This window comes from Ambystoma mexicanum, chromosome 6p (assembly GCF_040938575.1).
Source record: "Ambystoma mexicanum isolate Mex_15411 chromosome 6p, UKY_AmexF1_1, whole genome shotgun sequence".
In the NCBI taxonomy this organism is placed as follows: Eukaryota; Metazoa; Chordata; class Amphibia; order Caudata; family Ambystomatidae; genus Ambystoma; species Ambystoma mexicanum.
In genome coordinates this window covers 1132479910-1132498468 of record NC_090935.1, presented here as the reverse complement: position 1 = coordinate 1132498468, position 18559 = coordinate 1132479910, and positions in this window count along the sequence as shown.

Sequence of the window (18559 nt, the reverse complement as noted above, 5' to 3'; positions counted from 1 at the left end):
CGGTGCGGGTTTGAATTCCCCCACAGAGGTCAGTGCCCCGCAATTGGCCAAATGTGCATGAGGTGCGGACAAGAGAACCACTTTCAGAGCATGTGCCGGGAGAAGACGCCCCCGCTATCAGCGTATAGACCACACAACCAGCAAACGACCACAAGGAGGTTCGAGCCGCGGCCCGAGCCACAGAGACCTCTTAACCCAAGACCATACTTGGAACGAGAATACGCCAAGCCCGCCGGCAACCCCAGAACACCAAACAATCCTGGATTCATCAGAGCGGTCGAAAACCTACAGGTGGACCAAACCGACGCAACATACGCCAACCAAGAACAAATATATCACATGCAAGCATACCCTGAAGAGGAACACCAAAGGGAAGATAACACCAGAGACCCATACGAAAACCCACCAGTCGAAGAACACCCAACAGAACACCTACCCTATGCGGAATACGACCGATACAGCAGGGAATATGTTCGATTTATCTCAGAGGCCTCCGATGACAGCACGGCACCCAGAGTGACGGTACACCTGGGAGGAATAGACACACCATTCCTGGTGGACACGGGCGCAACCATTAATGTCATGAGTCACCTGGCATACGAGCATCTAGAAAACAAGTTTCCCCTACAACCATCTTACGCCCACATATTCCAATGGGGCGCAACACAGCCACTGACCTCAAAGGGACAATTCACATGTGATCTCATACACAGGGGCAAGAGAGCACCGACAGCGATACACGTCATTCACAGCCCGGCAATTGGCAGATGCCTCCTGAGCCACAAGACTGCCACAGCTCTATACCTCATCGACATCCACTACGACGAATCGGAAGTGATCCAAGGCGTACCGCCCAACTCCCACTTCATAAAGGCCATCCACCACAGCGCCCCAAACATATAAAACTTGAAATCGGCCTACCCGGCCCTATTTGAAGGTGTGGGCAAGCTAAAGGACAACGTCATCAAGCTACACATCGATCCGAAGATACAGCCAGTACCACAGCACCCCAGGAGAGTAGGATTCCACCTACAGGCGAAAGTATCCCATGAGTTGCAGACGCTACTGGACAATGACATCATAGAAAGGGCAACAGGACCCATGCCGTGGGTTTCCCCACTTGTAGTTGTCCCCAAAGCAGATGGACGTCCCCGCCTCTGCGTGGACATGAGGATCCCAAATACCGCCATCCAACGGGAAAGGCACCCCGGCCCGAACATCGAAGACATGTTGATCAGGCTCAACCAAGCCACGAAATTCTCAAAATTGGATCTCAACCAGGTGTACCACCAGCTAGTGATTGACCCCGCATCAAGGCCCATCACAACATTTACCACCCACGAGGGCGTGTTCCGTTACAAACGACTCAACTTTGGAATCTCGTCCGCCGCCGAGATATTTCAGGAAACAATTCACAGACTAATTTGCTCCGTCCCCAACACATTCAATTACAGTGATGACATCCTCATCTTTGGTGTCACCCAGGATCAACATGACACAGCCCTACACCAAGAGTGCCGCATTCTATAGGACGCCAGACTGACACTTAACAGCCAGAAATGCGAAATCAACACACGCACTCTATGCTTCTTCGGCCACATTTTCTCGGACCAAGGAATCAAGGCAGACCCAGACAAGATCCGTGCCATAACTAACTTGCCCAGCCCACAGGACGCCTCCGAGCTCCGCTCGTTCCTGGGCATGGCGGGATACTGCGCCCGCTACCTCCCACGATACGCCTCACTGACATGCCCACTGCGGCAGCTACTGAAAAAAGACCAACCCTTCCAGTGGACGGACCAATGCCAACAGGCCTTCGCCACAATAAAACAAGAGCTAGCTGCCAATCGCCAACTGGCATACTTCAATCCGAAATGGCAAACAGAAATCATTGCGGACGCCAGCCCAGTGGGGCTTGGTGCAATCCTAGCTCAAACGGATCCACAAGAGAACTCCAAAACCCATATCATGGCATACGCCAGCCGCGCACTCAACCCCACCGAACACGCATACTCACAGGCAGAGCGGGAGAGCCTAGCGCCAGTATGGGCGTGCGAAAAATTTCATCATTTTGTCATCGGACAAACGTTCACCCTCGTTACGGACCACCAAGCCCTGCTGGCCCTCTTTGGCAACCCGAGAATAAAGATGCCTCCACGCATCGAACGATGGGGCATCCGCCTCCAGGAATATGACTATACCATCATTCACAAGCCTGGGGGCGACGCAAACCCAGCAGACTATCTGTCACGACACCCGGAAGAAGCACCAGACACCGCAATGCAGGGAGAAGCCGATGGATACATCGCATACCTATCACACAATTCCCTTCCCCCGGCCATCACTGCCGAACTATTTGCGGAAAAGAGCAGAGCTGACCCCACCATCAAGGCAGCCGTCCACCTCACCAACACCAACAAGTGGCGACAGGCGGCCAACTTAACACTTCGAGCCAGGAGAGGGGGGGGAAGTCGACAGGAGAGACTTGGCCAGAATGGAAAAAATACACAATGAACTGGCCACAACAAGCCAAGGCACACTGCTCAGAGGGAACCGCCTGGTAGCACCCAAAAGTCTTAGAAAGCCACTAGTCATGATCGCACACGAAGGCCATCGAGGTGCGGCGAACACAAAAAAGATACTGAGAAACCAGGTGTGGTTCCCCCAGATGGACACCATTGTGGACGACATACTAAGACACTGCAACCCTTGCCAAGTAAATGCGGCCGGCTCACCACCCTGCCCCCTGCGCATAGTTCCGCTCCCTGATGGACCTTGGCAGCGAGTAGCACTTGACTTCTACGGCCCACTCGAAGAGGGAGGTCACCTGCTGGTGGCCATAGATGAGTACTCCCGATTCCCACTGGTAAAGCACGTACAGTCCACAGCCTTCCAACACGTGGTAGGCACAATAGACGAAGTATTTAGCGAATGGGGCATCCCCAACGTAGTGAAAACGGATAATGGATCCCCATTCCAAGGACAAGAGTTTAGGAAATTTGCGGCACACCTCGGATTCCACCACCAGAAGATCACACCACTATTGCCCCAGGCCAACGGGATGGTGGAGCGATTCATGGCGAACATTAAGCGCACACGCCAAAAAGCAGCAACAGACCAAGCCTCGATGCCACAAGCCATCTCACAAATGCTACGAAGCTACCGACATACCCCCCACGAGGCAACTGGGTACATCCCAGCCGAACTTGATTAAATACAAACCACGGTCCAGGCTTCCCCAACTCGAGGACTACACGGCGGAGGAGGACGACGAGATACGACAACGAGAAGCGGAGAAAAGACAAAAAGCCAAAGAATGGACTGACCGGAAGCGGAAGGCCAAGGAACCCCTGATCCCCGTAGGAGAAACAGTGCTGGTCAGGCAGGCCCAACGCCGGAAAACGGACTTGAAACATCGGCCCGAGCCCATGATAGTGACGGAAGTGAAAGGACCCATGATCACCGCCCTGGGAGACCAGGGTGAAATAACCCGAAACGCGTCATACTTCAGACGAATGTTCCAAGAAGATGGAACTGAAGACATGCCTCTCGAGGAAGAAGACCCCATGGACCCAGAGACCCCTCCAGATCCGCCCGAGGCGCCGTTGCCGGCAGGCCAGGAGGACGAAAGGAAAGAGCGAGCCGAGCGACCCCACAGGCTGGCCAGGCGGCCCACTCGGCTCATCGAAGAAATGTGAAGACGGACTTCGACGATAAGCAAGGGGGGGGGTGTTGTGCAGAGAAAAGAAGGGACAAGGGCCCTTTAAGTAAAGGAGAGGGACAGAGGGAAGGGGGGCGGGGCAAGGGGGAGGGAAAGCGGGAAAGTTAAGGGTTACGATTGAATAAAGAAGTTGTAAAGACGTACACCCGTGTCGTTGCGTGATTTGTGGGCCTGCGGCCTCACAACACAAAGTGGCTATTCTATTGGAATTGAGCAGCCAAACTCCATTCACTCAGCCGCGTCCACACTGATATGGATTGAGGTGTCCAGGAGATGCACATCCAGTCTAACCCAGATTCCAGTCACGCAAAAGTGCCTTTGTGGGCTGTGGAATAGCTTACAATGGTAGAATGGACATTTTGACATTTTCTCATGGTCCAAACAAAGACTGCAAAACTAAATGTCAAGGGTGTGGGCTTTTTAAAATGCGTTTATAGTCACTTTGCCACCATATAGGGGCAAATGGATACCAATCTGGTAAAAAAAGTTAACGGGTGGTCAAGCCAAAAGTAAATCATGTAGCTGCCCCACAACACCATTCCTGGGAGAGAAAACTTACCAGGGACAAAATCGGGTGCTCGTGGAGTATCCCTGCTTAGGTAGCCAAATAAACTTCTTATAACAGCACACCATAAAAGCTGCATGAGGACACCAGTGAAGTTCCTATGACAGCAAAAAGGTAAATGAAACAAGAAATCCAGCAAAATATTTAGGGCACTCCTCAAGTTAGCAAAAGGAAACTCTTACAATGAACCTTATGTAATACAAGGAAAAAGAGGATAGTTCCAAAGGAGAATCGGAATGTGTACTCCTACATCCTGCCCCTTTCTTCCATACTTACACGTTCATTACGTACTTCTGGGATGGGACAGAGCATGATACGCAGCAGCATTTTAGTTCCCTCACTTGTGTTCTGAGCTCCAACCGTGATTCCTTTTCCAATAGATTTCTTCCTCCCGCAGAGTCCTCATCTTAGTCTATCTCCAGCACCAGCTGTCTTTGGAAACTTTTTCAGCCATCCCTGGACACAGCGTGGTGATGCGTCGGCTCCGCCTGGGGCCATTGTACACCCATACACCGGACATGACATCGGGGCCAGCATATATTGAGCTGCCGTGCAAAATGGCTAATATGCTTTGAAAACACCACTTTAGATTGCTACATTTTCCTGGGTCATGCCTAAACCTCGGACGTTCTCAGGCTTCAAGCTCTGTTCAGACTTTGAGGGCAAATGTCAAGAGTTGAACCCCCACAGGCTATGCTTCAACTGCCTCTGAAAGGACCACAACAGAGGATTGTGGTTCCTGCAAGTCAACTGAACAAACAATGAGATTAAGCATACCGCATTAAGAAAATACGTATTCTAGTATTCAATAGTTCAGAGCTCCTCAGGCTCCCTGGTGATTAACGATAATAAAGGGTGCGGGGGAGAGTAAACTGACTCTAGTATCTAAAGTCAATGAAATAATGAACAGAATGGAGTACCCATGGTCCATGGGAACTCCCGTCCCCTGCACACCTGTAGATGCTGGAAGTGCCTTCCAGTCAAAATTTGTTTCAAGTATTACACTTATATACTCAGTACTTTGTATAAATTAACATGTATCAATTCAAAACATTTGTGTCTCATAGGTTTCAACTCAAAAGCAATTTATTGTAAAAATATTTCAGGATTTATATATTTTAGTCATACACAATTCCATCATACTCATGTCTTCATGAGTGTGTCAATTAAAATTAATGTTCTTTCACAATTCAATTCAAAATACATACATTAAATCAAAATAAAGTTAAATCAAAAATGTTCGAGCTCAACGCGTTTCGAGAGAAATCTCTCTTCTTCAGGGGCAAAAGACATTGTACATCAATGTTAATAATTTTCAATAATCATATCATTCATTGTATTGGTGCATTAATCTTTCTTTTTTTCAGATAGTTCCATATGCCAACTTCACTCTTGTATCAATGTGGAGTAATAGGTGCAATTGCTTGAATTTGGTCTTGGATTAGACGGTATGTCACCTGTAATGTATAATAAAGCTAAATTACTGCTCTGATGGTGTTCATCTAGTCATTTTATTTTGGTAAAATAAATATTATATTTTGGGAAAATAAATGTCCTGATCTAATTTACCTGAATATGGTGTTGGGATGATATATGCAGGTTTGGAGCGTTCACTTCCATACACTAATGGGAATTTCAGATTCTCTTCAATTTGTCAGCCAAAGCCAGTAATATGACCTGAAATACAGGTATACGTGTTTCAGTGCCATAGAGGAAACTTCATTGTTTTGCGTTTTCAATTAGGGTGCCACACATTTGTAGTTGTCAAGTTTTGAGCTTCAATCCATCATGAAAAAATCTCGTGTTGATTTCGCCCCATACAATTGGATATGTAATATTGTTAAACTATCTATTTATAAACCAGGCAAATGGTAAATATTTAGCCGTGCTCACCTAGTCGGTGCTAGTTAGATGAGTTAACAAAGAGTTCCAATTCTTGATTCTTTTCCTCGCTCATTAGAAATAGTACAATCGTGTTCATGTCTAATGAAAAAACAAGTGTCTTCATCTTCATATCCATTTCCACTGGAAACTGACTAATTCATTCTTGCTCGATACTTACAATTGTCTTAGAAGTTTGCGTTCTCCTGTGTAACCTACTTCTGCCACGATGTGAAAAGTTTGCTGGTTGCTAAGCAACAGCATTATATCTACGTAACGTACTAACACTGCTAATATGATTACCTTCTATGATAAGGATGTTGGGAACTGTAGTGCGGAAAACGCTAGATAGCTAATTCCGAAACTACGGATTTTAGTCAGTGATATAATCCTTTTTATACGTATGCTCAACCCCAAAAAAGAGGTCACCTTACACTCAATGTCTAAACAATAGCTGGATCTTGCACATTAAAATGGTGATGTATTTTATTCCAAAATCGCTGGTTGTATTCTCTTAACACTCATCCAACCGGTCAACCACATGGTCTACTTGTTCACAAAGTGCCCTGGAGGAATTGCTGGATGTTAAAACTATATATCTATCATATTGACTATAGTGTAAGGGAAGATGTGGGTGGTTTAGTTGTATAATATGCTTCCTTGATCGTAATCAATAGTGGGACAGGCGTGTACCCATTATTCCACAAAGATATTACAATTTGTGCATGTCATTCTCATGTCCTTCTTGTGAACTTGTACAGACATTATCTCAAGAATCTGAACCTTGTGGAATTCAGCACCATTGACTGTCATGTTCACGATGATATATATTGGGAAGTGACACATGTTATTTTACATGTCTCTTACAACGTGCACGTGTCATGATGCCTACCCCCGGGGACCCAGACCACGTCCAGCAACCCCGGAAGCAGGCATCAAGTTATCCTAAGCAAGCCCAACAACCCCTGCTAGGGGCTATTTGGGTCCAGTCCTGGCGCCTATGGCGCCAGGCTCATATGGAGAGTCAGTCCTGGCGCCATATGCGCCAGGCTCATAGATTAAAACTTACCTGATGCAGACCATGCTGCAAACTTATCTGATGCAGACCATGCTGCAAGAGCTCCAAGCCAATAGAAGCTTGGAAGGGACTACTTTACTTAGGGACTATTTTTTACTCGGGCGGGACTGGGGAGGAATACTTACCTGGGACTACTTTGGAGGCTATTTAAACCACGCCCGAAGAGCAGCACACGCTTCGCGTTATTCTGCATCCAGCAGCGTAACGCTCACCGTGCCTGCAAGTCTGCATCCAGCCTTCTGCCACGCCTGCCTCGAGTTTGGAGCTCCTAGAAAAAGGGAGAAAGAAGGAGAAAAGGTTAGAACAAGAGCAATACCTTTAATCCTTATCTGAATTCCCGATCCATCGCGCCTTCGAGTTGGAAGAAAGAAGTTATTTTATGCGCGTCGCCTCGCCTGCTGCAGCGCCGCGCTGACCTCTCCGGCCTTTGCAGCATCTTCACATTCCACCGCATCCTCCTGTATGTTCCCGCCGCACTCCGGCACCTAAGGAGAAGACAAGAACAGCAAGGTGAGCTAAGGGAATACACAGAGGAATACTAGTTACCCCCCCATAGACTTACCTGATTTTACCACCGGGGGTACTATTCCTCTTCACGGATCGGCGCAGCTTCCACTGCATCTTCACCGAACCCCGGCCCCTAAGGGGAAACAAAAGGACAGCAAGGTGAAACAAAGGGGCTAACAAGGGAAACCCTCCTCACCACAATAGACTTACCTGATTTTACCGCTGGAGGTATTATTCCCCAAGACTTCATACTTTCTCTCAGCGCCTGAATAAGGGAGAAAGCAACAGGTTACATATTGACTTTATTTTATCGAACTGTGTTGGAAAATACAAATCCTTACCAGAATACTACCGGTTGCCACGAGGAACTCTTCATTAGGGTCAAGCTGCAACCTGTAAGGAATCGGACAAGAGTGAAAGTCAGGCATTGGAACTCTTACGAACTTAATACTTACAGCGTCTTGCCGGGAATCTCGGAGTCAATATTGTTCTGGAACTCACCAATTCCTTCGAGCCAGTGAAGCAACTGGTTATCAACACGCCCCTGCGCTCAATGCAGGATGGAGAGCTCATCTTTTCAAACCATCAGGTGAGACTATAAGAGGGGACATCAAAGGGGATCTGTGAGGAGAACAGCCGGGGTGGGGGGATTTACGCTCAACTCCACGGGTGGTTAATTCCCTTTCTCCATTTGCAGAAGAATATTCCTACGGGCCAAACAAACAAAGCTAGGTGGGCCAGTCCAGTCCGTCATCTCGGCCCTACGCGTCACATTGGTGGAGACCGCAGCTGTCCAGTTCCGATTGACGCCTTTGTGGGAGCCAGGTGAGCGTAACAGCATGTCAATCTTGAGCTAATTACAAAGAATTCTCATTATGACCATTATTAATGCTCAGACCCTGTTATGTCACCAATAACAAGTTTAACTCATTAAATCTCATGCAGCACAGTATAAAATAATCTGATGAAGTTAGCATTTTTATGGTAGGTCTTATATCACCACAATCTGAAGGATTCATTATTATTAGAGCATACCATCGATATCTGTGTCCTAGTACTTCATAGCAATGCATTTAGACAAAATTCTTCATTCATCCCTCGTAGCTCTAATGATTCTAGCTTGTTAATCCAAAACATCTCTCTACGAGACATTTGTTGTAGATTTCCCCCTCTTGATGGTCGTGCGACTGTCTCTAAGATTACAAATCTTAACTGAGAGATTGTGTGATGTTTATTCCAAAAATGTCTTGATACAGGAGACTTCTCATTTCTTGTTCATGTTCCTGCAAGTCAATGGACTCGACCCTCGGGGAGCGTGCCACAAAGCTCTTCACCTACTGCCACAAGCGTGGTAAGAGAAGGCCTTCCAAGTCGCCGGGTGCAGAGTCGAAGAAGGCCATGTTGAAATTGAGCATTCTCCTATCCGAAAGGGCAAGAAGCAGCAGCAAACAACATAGGAAGAGGTTCTGCTCCCCCAGCACCTCATCTAGACCCCACTCTTCATCTTCCTCCAAGAAGTCGAGCCATCACTCCCACTCCATGGAGGCTTCCAAGGACTCTGCTTCTACTTTGCAGGTACCTTTTCGATGCATGTTTCGACTTCAGAAGAGTGGCAACATCTCAGGCACCAGATTCTCTACATCTTTGCCAAGGTCCTGATGCCAGCAGCGTTTTTTCGATGCATGTCTCCACTCCAGAAGAGTGCCAGCATTTCAGGCACCAGATTCTCCACATCTTTGCCAAGGTCCTGATGCCAGCAGCGTCCACAGGACCCTCTGCGCTTAATCTATCCGGCAGAGGTTCCTCTTTGGACCACAACCACATGCCTGCTGGCTTGGTTCTGGCTCCAGCAGGGGACACTGCTGCTTCTCAGCACCTTGCAGCTCTGCCCTCGGGTTTTGAGACCTGAATGCCGGTGCAGCGCAGGAGTATTCCCTGCTTTTGAGATGTCTGAGATCTTTGATGCAGTGGATCCCATTCCATTTGGGTTGGACTGCCCTGAGGAGTTCTATAGCAAAGGGTGTGTGGCCTCTTGTCCCCAAATTTCAGGAGCACAAAAGATTGCTGAAGCTAAGGTCTATCAGGCGGGCCCTGATTGCCTTCCTCCTCCCAGATCTGCAAGACACCTGTGGCTTGGATATGTCCCCGGTGCGGGACGCTTTTTCCTACACCAGTCCCTGGTGGACCTTTGTAAAAGACCGTAATGAAAGGTGTGGAGACACTGTGGTTGTCTGCCCCTACTATGTTGTGGATGAGCGTCCTTCATGAGAGACCCTGTTTGTGTTTAGCCCGGCAGTGGCGATGACTGCTTGAGAAAAGTTGGCTTTGATCCCTGCTATGCACTGGGACATAGCCAAGAAGCATTGCTTGGTCCCCTCAGATCCAGCCTCCTATTTCACTCAGTCTCTGGAGACGTTTGTGTTGCAGGCCGCTACGGCCTCCAGACGGAGAGTGCAAAAGTTGGCGCATGGGCCGTAAGATCTTTGTGTCAGGGAGTCTGACATTGAGCGCTGTAAGTGTTCCCTGGCCATGTACCCATTTGGCCCCCACAGTTTGATCTCTAGTGCAGCAGATAACCTGCCAACGGAAGATATAATGGAGGGTTTTAACTCTCTAGTGACCGATGGGAAAGAGGCTGAGCGTCGGATGCTGCAGTCTGGCCTGAACATGGCTGATTGTGTGTCACATGATATCGGCGTTGGGTCGGTGCTGAGGAAACACTTGTGGGTGAGGCCACGGGTTTCTTATGCCTTTTGACAAAATTAATCATTTGGGGCTAAGGCTGCTGAATGTCTACTGAAGTGGTCTCCAGTGACAATGGTCTGAAATTCACAGAACGTTAGCCCAGATCCCAAAGAATTAAGAGTGGGATCTATAACACACTTTAATATTTGCTGTGCACCCATGTCGTGAACAAGTAATCAACCACATAGTACCATTTGCTACACCCTTACCAAGCTATATACTGCTTGGTAATCCAGAGCTTGAAGCTGAAACACTGCTTAATGCCCATCAGACTCATGCATGTGTTTATTAACTTTGATTTGTAAAGTGCTGCACATCAACAGGCAGCTCAGGGAGATGGGGAACACGATAAAGGGACGGTACACAAGAGATGGGCAGATGGAAAGAGAAAACATTCATGGCAGGGCCTTGATGGCTTCCCTGAGTCTGGTGCAAGTCGGTGGTTTTCTTATGTTAGCCTGTGTCCTTTTAAGTAAACTCAAATGTGTCTCCATTAGGGCCAGCCCGTCCAATAGAACCTTTACAAAATATAAAATCTCAATTTCACATATAAAACAAATTACAGATTACAAATTGACGGAGTCCTCAGGGTAAAGATGAACTAGGCAGACCAAAAGAGTGTACAATCATATACACTTGTACGTAGCTAATGACTACAAGCCTTGGGCTTTTACGCCTTACATTGACCCCACAGCTCATTTTCATGATTTTTATGGCAGAGAGAAGGGGAGGAACGCAACTTGTGTTTTCGCTGACTCCCTTCCTCTCCGCCATACAAATGCCCTAGCATTTGTGCCGGCATGCATTTTCATGCCGGTGCTAGTGCTGGGGATCTCTATGGAGTCAGCCGGATTTACGCAACAGCATAAAGCCGGCACACTCCATAGGGATCCATAGTACACGCTGCTTATCATGCTTGCAAGGCATGCAACAATTACAATTAAATGCTGCCTACCCTGCGCTCATGGTAGGCCGTATTTAATTGTAAATGCTGCCTGCCATGCAAGCATGGCCAGGCAGTGTTTACTCATTTGAACGGCGGAGTGCAAATGTGCAGGGCAAAAGGCAGTGTACATACATGTATGCTGACTTTTGCCCTGCACATTTGCATTCCACCATGCAAATGACAAAAATGTGGCGGCGGGGGCCTGATTACGCATATGTGCAAACTTACCAGGTCCCGACCGTCATATTACAAAATGATACTTTCATCAGAGCCATCACGTCAATGGAAGACATAAAAGCCTTGCGTAATGCTTTTACGCTTTCCATTGACGCCATGGCTCATTTTCATTCATTTGTCCGGTGGAGAGGAAGGACAGAACCACCTTCTTTCTCTCTGCCACACAAATGCCTCAGCATGCATTTTCACGCTGGCTCAAATGCTGGGGATCCCTATGGAGCCCACCAGCTTTATGTGCCAGAATGAAGCAGGCATACTCCATAGGGATCCACTGTATACTCAGGCTGCAATGCTAGCTTAAACATGCTCACATGGCAGCCAGTGTGTACAATTAAACGCTGCCTATCGTTATCGCATGGCAGGGAGCCGGTAATTGTAATTGTAAATACTGCCTGTCATGCGAGCATGGTAAGGCAGCGTTTACTCCTTTGCACAGCGCAGTGCAAATGTTCAGGGCAAAAGGCAGTATACTCGCGTGTACGCCACCTTTTGCACTCCGCCGTGCATACTACCACAATTTGGCGTCAGGGAGCCTCCTACATGTATGTCTACATGTAATGGCTCACAACGAGCAAATTACGGGCAAGAGCAAAATGCGTACTCACTTCTCAGCACCATCAACTCTGTATGATATAGTACCATCTCTGCACTGTGAATGGCTACAATTGGATTTTATTTCACCAATTCTGGAGAGGATACACTTCCAAACACCCAAGAGTTCATGCAGTCTAGCCTCACTGCTTTCTGTGAAGTCCATGCTTGGTTTAAGCAGCTGATGATTCATCTGCTGATGCTGGGCTTCAGGATTCCTGAGGTTTTTAGCAATCAGTTACTTTCCTTCTGCATTTGTTTTGCTTAAACAGGTCCTCCTCAGACCAATGTTTCTGAATCAAGTAGAATCGGTTATCACGGTTAATCGGGGTTCCAGATGAGGAACTGTTTCTAAACCTGCTAGTACTGGGAAATTAAACAACCTAGATCGAGGCAGGCTGTCGCAATCTGTAACATACTCCAACAGCAAATCAAAATGCTCATATAAAGCCATTTTTACTGAACATTCTAGATAGGGTCGCGCTTGGCAGATTGCCCAACATCTGAATAACTTTCCCGTTCTGAATCCCTGCCAATCAGGTTTCAGAGTGGGATACGAACTGAAACAGCGTTATTGGAACTGACGTCTAGGCTGCTGGAGCGGGTGGACAAGGGCCTCGCTTCCATGTTGATGCTTTTGGATCTATCGGCTGCCTTTGACCTGGTTGACCATTCCATACTGGTCGCCAGGTTGGAGGCAGTGGCCAACCTCTCCCCAGCAGTGGTACATTGGATTACCTCTTTCTTGAACAATAGAGAAAGCAGAGTTTTCTCTGAGGAGGCAGTAACCCTTCCGGTCACCTTCGAATTTGGTGTTCCGCAGGGCGCCTGCATTTCTCACTGCCTTTATAATATATTCATGGCCCCCTTTTTTGCTCTGCTGGATCAGGAGGGGATCATGTTTACCAACTATGCAGACGACACGCAGTGTGTCATCCCCATGGTTGGTACTCATGCGAGAGATGAAGCAGAATTAAACAGAGTCTATTTCTCCACTGAGAACTGGATGGTCTGGAATAATTTAGCCTTGAAAAGGGTAAAACAGAGCTGTTGATTGTCGGCACCCAGCCCATGTTATCCAAGCTGAGTCCGGAATATGAGAGCTTCCAACTCTGAGAGGTCAAGATAACCCCCCCTCAGGAAGGTAAAAACCTTGGGCGTTATCTTTGACCATCAGCTTACTATGAAGGGTCATGTAGGGAGTCTTGTCTCCGCGGCAGCCTATTATATTAAGCTTTTAGCCCACCTTAGACCTTTCATCAGTCAGGCCAATGCTGAGACAATTGCCAGAGCTATTGGAGCGAAAATAGATTATTGCTGCATCCTCTTAGCTGGATTTAGCAAAACAGAGGGGAATAGATTACAGGTCATCCAAAATGGTACAGTGAGGGTGGTTATGGGGCTTTCACGCCGAGACCATGTCTCAGATGCCAGAAGAGGACTGCACTGGCTTCCGGTGGAGGCCCGTGTTCGCTATCGCCTCTTAGTGATTACTTGCAAGATCTTATAGTGGAAAAAGTCCAAAGCAGATCTCTTAGATCGAGCAATCAGAAACTCCTAATGCTTCCTAGATGTAGAACCAGAAAGGCAGAAAGGGGAGCTTTCTACATCACAGCTCCCATAGCTTGGAACTATCTCCCACTAGATCTTTAGATACCACTGAAACATAGAAGCTTTTAAGAAAAAGTTGAAAACGTGGCTGTTTGCTTAACCTTCTTCCCTGGCTTCTCCCCACATGAGCTTCTCTTCAGTGCCCCGCTTAATTGTTTGTCAGCGCCCTAATGCCTACGGGTCCAAGGTCTGCGCTCAATAAATGTTTTAAAGTAAAGTAAAAAGGTTCTGAGGGGATTGGGTCCTCCGACGTATTCCATATCTGTGACAGTAACTGCCACAGCTGTGCTGCTTCGGAAAATCCCTCGGCGTCTGCGTCGATGATGTCGATGCGCTGTCCTCGAGGGCCTCCATCGTGCCGACGTCACTGGTTGTTATAAGTAGGACGCACAACGCCCTTAGCCTCAATTCTGTGTTTTCCGCGAACGTGTTCGCTTCTGAGATCTCGGCGTGCCTCGATTCTACTGAATCCTGTTCTTTCGGTTCTTCGAACCTGTTTCTTCATTGAGTTTGTATGTCGTCTTCGGCTTCTTCCACCCCGCGGTCCGGGTTTAAGAAGTGTTGGGTGTGCGGGTCCAAGATGTCGCTGACGGATAAGCACGACGCTTGCATTTGGTGCCTCGGGGAGGACCATGATACGGACGACTGTGTCGACTGCCAATCGCTCACATCAAAGGCCTTCCGCGGGCGTAAGAAGAAGCTGTCGGTCGGTAAGGTGGCCAAACACAGCAAGTCGCGTTCCACTGGTCTTTCGATGGACGATTCGAGGGGCGACTCTCTGCATCGTCATTGTGAGTCTGGGGGTTCTTCGTCTGGGAGTCGGTCCCACCATTCCTCTGCCTCTTCGAGGCACTCCAGGAAGCGCTGTCACAGGTCGCCCTCGCCGTCCTCTTCCGAGGACTCCGCCCGTCGGCGGGTTGCTTGTCCCAGCAAGCATTCCACTCCTGAGGAATGTGATTCCTTCCGAAGGGAGATGTTGGCGATTTTTCAATCGCAGGGCTCCCGTCCGTGCCGTCTGAGGACACCGGTCGTGGCCGTGCTAGAGACGCCGCTCATCCGCCTTCGGGCTTGAGCAGTCGTCGCGACCACCGGGTGCCTTCAAGGCCCCAGTCGGACAAGGATGGTCACTATAGACATGCCCGTTCCAGGTCCCAGTCCTCGACGTCCTCAAGACCGCGAGAACCTGTGAAGTCTTGGAGGAAGACATTGACGCCGGCGGCGCCGAGGTCGTCGATGGACTCTCTCGAGGCCCCACCTCCGAGGAAGTCGTCAACACCATCGGCGCCCAGGCTGTCGAGAGACATGCTCGGGGCTCTGCCCTCGAGGCCTGTGTCGATGCCGTCAAAGCTGTCGGCGCCGCGCTCAACGTCTGCCAATACCATCGACGCCCTTGACGCCTTTCGAGGTGGCTTTGTTGGAGATGCCCCGTGGCACTGTGGCACCCCCCAGGAAGGCACTGGCCAAGGCTAAACATGTCTTTGTGCCTTTTTCTGTACCCTTCTTCCAGCCTCTGGATTATATTTCTGAGGTGGATGAGGGGTCTGAGGGAGGCGAGGTTCCTGCAGCGGTTCCTGATGACATTGTTTCTGGTCATAGTCAACTTGAGGACCTGCGTTAGTCGCTGCACGACACCAGTGGTCTAGGAGGTGGAGTTTGGTAGGCCGGAGCCTGGCACGCATGCCAAATCTTCATACCGGCACCTCATGTTGAGGGTCATGGAATCCCTGGGGTGGTCTGCCCCCCCCCCTGGGGATTTTCAGCAGGGTGACCTGATTGATATCCTGGACCAAGGCCCTCCAACTGACCCGGTGCTGCCATTCCATATGGCCTTGCAGAGAAAGGTGGCTGCAGTTTGGACTTCTCCGGAGAGTCTCCCGGCAGTGTGCAAGTCCTTGCCGAAGAATTATCGCCCAGCCAGTGGCGACCCCTGCTACTTGACCACGCACCCTACTCCGGAGAGTTTGGTGGTGCAGGCGGCTACTACCCCAGCAAAGCAGGCGTCGTACCCTACCATCCCTCCTGATAGGGACGACAAACGTTTTGACGGCTGGGCGAAGAAGGTATTTTCTTCTGGGGGTATAGCGCTTCAGGCTGCCAACTTCGTTTGTGCCTTGTCTCGTTTCACGCACACTCTGTAGAACTGTATTTCCTTAGCGGCTGATCAAATTCCTGAAGCGGAGGAACGGGATGGTTTCCTTGCTATTGTGCAGGATGGCAAGGATGCCATGTGTGAATCCGTTCAGTCGGGTCTGGACATGGTTGATTGCGTCAGCCGGTCCATGGCGGCGAGCACCGTAATACGCAGGTTTGCGTGGTTGCGTAAGTCGGGTTTTGCTCCTGATGTGCAAGCCCGGCTTCTCAACATGCCCTTTAATGGTGAACATCTTTTTGGCAGCAAGGCTGACGAGAGTCTTGAGAGGTTGCAGACCTCCAAAGCTGCAGCGAAGTCGTTGGGCGCTGCAGTTCGCCAACCTCCACCTTTTCGTCCTAGGGGACAGCAATGGTAAATCGAGAGGAGCTGCAAGTCAAAGGGGCAACCATAGGAGTGCCAGAGGTGGAAAACAAGGTACTCGAGGTGCCAAGGCCGCGCGAGCAGTTGACTCTGTGCTCACAGGCACTGTCGCAGCCACTTCAGCTCAGTCATGAGGCCCATGCTACTGCGGTTAGGGGAAGGCTGGTAGAATGGCATGCCATTACTTCAGATGTGTGGGTTCTGGAGATCATAGCCCACGGCTACTGTCTTCCTTTCCGGCAGAGGCCTCACGACAATCCACCAGGGAATCTCTCTTGGAAGAGTCTGGTTCCGCTCCTTGCGCAGGAAATTCAATCCCTGCTGGAGAAAGGCGCCATAGAACTGGTGCCTGTAGCGGAGAGGAACAAGGGATGGTATTCCCTTTATTTTTTGATTTCAAAGAAAGACGGGGGATTGAGACCCATCATGGACTTGTGCTGTTTGAACAAGCTCCTCAGGAAGGGCAAGTTCAAGATGGTTACTCTTTCTCAAGTCCTCCAGGCCCTTCAACTTCAGGCCTGGTTGGTGTCTCTCGACCTCAAGGACGCTTATTTTCATGTGCCGATCCATCCCAAGCACAAGAAGTACCTGAGGTTCGCGGTTGGCGACTCGCACTTTCAGTTTTGGGTCCTGCCGTTCAGATTGACCTCCGCGCCGAGGGTTTTCACCAAGCTCAAGGTGGTGGTGGCAGCGTATCTCAGGAAAGGGGGGATTCACGTCTACCCCTACCTGGACGATTGGTTGATCAGGGCGCGCTCTCCCGAGTAAGTCCTGGATCATCTGTCCATCACCTGCCACTCCCTTCACAAGCTGGGCTTCTCCCTCAACTTAAAGAAGTCCCACTTGATGCCAACACAGCGGCTCCAGTACATTGGAGCAGTGCTCGACACGTCCCTGGGGCAGTGTTTTCCTCCCCAGGTGAGGGCTCACCACATTCAGCAGATGGTGCACAAGTTTCAGCATGCCCAGAGTCTCCCAGTGTTCGAGTTCTTGAGGTTGCTCGGCCTCATGGCATCCTGCATTCTTCTGGTGCCAGAGGCCAGGTTGCGGATGAAATCTTTGCAATAGGCTCTCAAGCTCCAGTGGTCATAGTCCTCCGGCAGAATGTCGGACCCCGTTCAGGTGCCACCCTCGGTCGCCCTGGACCTTCTGTGGTGGGCCGTCGAAGACAATCTGATGACAGGGGCTCTGTTTTGGCTACCCTGGCCGGGGGTGACGATCGTGACGGACGCGTCCCTCACGGGATGGGGAGCTCATGCCAACGAGCTGACAGTCAGTGGTCGTTGGTCTCAGTCGGAGTCCAGACTCTATATAAATCTGTTGGAGCTGAGGGCCATCAGGCTTGCCCTGAAGGCTTTTCTGCCGACTGTGCGAGGAAAGAATGTCCTGATTCTGACGGGCAACACAGTGGCCATGCACTACCTCAACAAAAAGGGGGGGGCAGAGTCACTTCCTCTGTGCAGAAAGGCGGTGCAGCTCTGGTTCTGGGCCATCCAGCAGGAAATTTTGATCTCTGCAGTTCATCTGGCCAGAGATGAAAACGAGACGGCGAACGCTCTGAGCAGGCAGAGCGCGATCTCTCACGAGTGGGAGTTGGCTCAGGAAATTCTCCTGGATATCTTCGCCCTTTGGGGGACCCCTCAAGTGGTTCTCTTCGCCTCCAGTGTCAACCGGAAGTGCGAAAGGTTATGCTCGCGGGAATTTCCTCCAAGAGGAGCCTTGAGAGAGGCGTTCATAGTGGAGTGGTCTTTCCCACTGCTGTATGCGTTTCCTCCAGTCCCCGTCATCCCGTAAGTGTCATGGAGGTTACGGAGGTTCGGTTCCCGGATGATCCTCATTGCTCCGGCATGGGCCCGGAGGACGTGGTACCTGGACCTTCTCGACTTGTCCATCTGCCCTCCACGTCGTCTTCCCTACCAAGACTATCTGCTCTCACGGGAGGGGGGTCAGGTTCTCCATCCAGAGGTCAGATCCCTCAACCGTCACGCTTGGCTTCTGAAAGGTTGAGGTATAAGGATTGGGTCCTCCCTGAAGACGTGATGGAGGTGTTGCTTTCGGCCAGACGGCCGGCAACGAAGTCCCTGTACCTTTGCCATTTGAGAAAGTTCTACGACTGGTGCAGGGTTAAGAATGTGGATCCTTTTTTCATGTGACATTCCTGTGGT